The sequence below is a fragment of the Austrofundulus limnaeus genome, unplaced genomic scaffold (assembly GCF_001266775.1).
Source record: "Austrofundulus limnaeus strain Quisiro unplaced genomic scaffold, Austrofundulus_limnaeus-1.0 Scaffold101, whole genome shotgun sequence".
Classification (NCBI taxonomy): domain Eukaryota; kingdom Metazoa; phylum Chordata; class Actinopteri; order Cyprinodontiformes; family Rivulidae; genus Austrofundulus; species Austrofundulus limnaeus.
Genome location: NW_013952503.1, coordinates 1,150,158 through 1,152,008, shown reverse-complemented (window position 1 = coordinate 1,152,008; position 1,851 = coordinate 1,150,158).

Sequence of the window (1,851 nt, the reverse complement as noted above, 5' to 3'; positions counted from 1 at the left end):
GTATACATGTATGTAGCGTATGAATCTTGTATACATTTTTATTATAGATTATTTTTATGGGTACAGTGCATTTTAATAATATTTCTTTAAATATGCCAACATTAGCGATAAGTCTATTTTTCATCTGCAATCTCTAGACAGATTGTAAAAGTCACTCTGTCCCACCAAAGGGTTGAAAACATAATTGTAATCCTCTTTTCATACAGCAGAACCAACAATAAAGTTGATTTGTTCTGTTCTGTACTCTACACRCTGATGTAATTTAATTTATAAGTAAAATGAAAGCTAAGGGAGAAAATGGCAACACAATTATAGCTGTTGAAATCAAAAGAAGCCACCCTGGTTCATGTTGGTTTTATTTGCCATCTCTTTATCAAAAGTAATTTATCACACAAACAATGGCCTTAATTATCAAACTAACAAAATAAAAAAAAGAAAAAGAGCAATAAGAATCGTTCTGAAACCCTTTAAACCACATTCCAACCTAATTGCCTTAATTAGATTCTGTTTTCTTTTAATTTTCCATGCAGTCGCAACTTCCTCCATTTATTCTAATGTTTCTGCTAAATAATTACAAGCGGCACATCCCCACCTGTCAGGGTGGACAGGCTCTTTGTTGGCAGCCATCATAAACCCTCGCTCCCCACCACCTCCATTAATATCACCCATCATTGTGACTGCAGGCCCTTTCCGAGGTCAGACCCCCACCACTGCAGGCTGTAATTGCAGCACACTAAACACTTGAGAGCTGCTGCACCTACCTAATGAATTGTCACAAAGTTTATGATGAAATTACATTAGGGTGAATCGTAATAGATTAACAGAGTTGGAGGGGTTACTCTAAAAGGATAATCCATCGCAAATCACTGATTACCTGCATTCACTTATTGCAAAGAACACATGAAATAGATTATTCTGATCCTGTCCAAGTGATATAATCTGATCCCCTTTAAACATCATGAGATTACTCTCCACGAAGAAGTGGRCATGCAAATCCTCATGTCACTGTAAAATTGGCAAAACCTGCAGAAAGAAATTGGAACTCAGTAAAGTTGGTTTGATTGTTCTAATATTTGTATCTATGAAGGCATTTGTGCTCTGACCGMTTCAAAAATAAGTCAATGTTAGGATTATGATTTCCCATATCCTTGAGTCAGATGACATGAGTAATCTGTAAAGACAAATATTTTTGACCTATAGTTTTAAAGTAGAACTCTGTGTAAAATRTGACAACATTTTTCTGCCAGTTTAATTCTGACAGGAATAATTAGCTAACAGTTASTCCAAATGAACCTAGATCAAACTTTTGTCTTAAAATAATTCCAATCTCCATAATGTTTGTTGTTTGTGTGAATGGTATTTCGTAGACCTTTAGATGTTGCTTGGTTGTCTTGTGAGAAGGATGGTTATATTAAAGGGGCAACATCATGTAAAATCAACTTTTTTTGAGTTTTGTATCATGTTATAATGTTATACTCTCATAAAAAACATGCCCAAAGCCTTGCTTTGACTCATTCATGCATGTTTGAGAAATCCTGCAGCATTTTTAGGCAGCCATGCTGAGGAGCAAAACGACAGGTGGGGACCAGAAACGCCTTTTGGTACCAGAAATGCCTCTGGGATGTGTCTTTAAGCCAAACTTCCTCATGGGGCCTCCCACCCCTCCCCTCCCATGACACCTGCAGGCTCTCGGGTGAAACTGCAAGTGAAAGTGAAACTGTCTGCTGAGCTCCACCACTCACTCAGTGAAGCTCTTTTCAGATTAAAAATACCTCTGAAGAAATGTATTTTCAGATGCCAAGTAAACTGCATACCCCCCAAACCCCACACACACACACACACACACACACA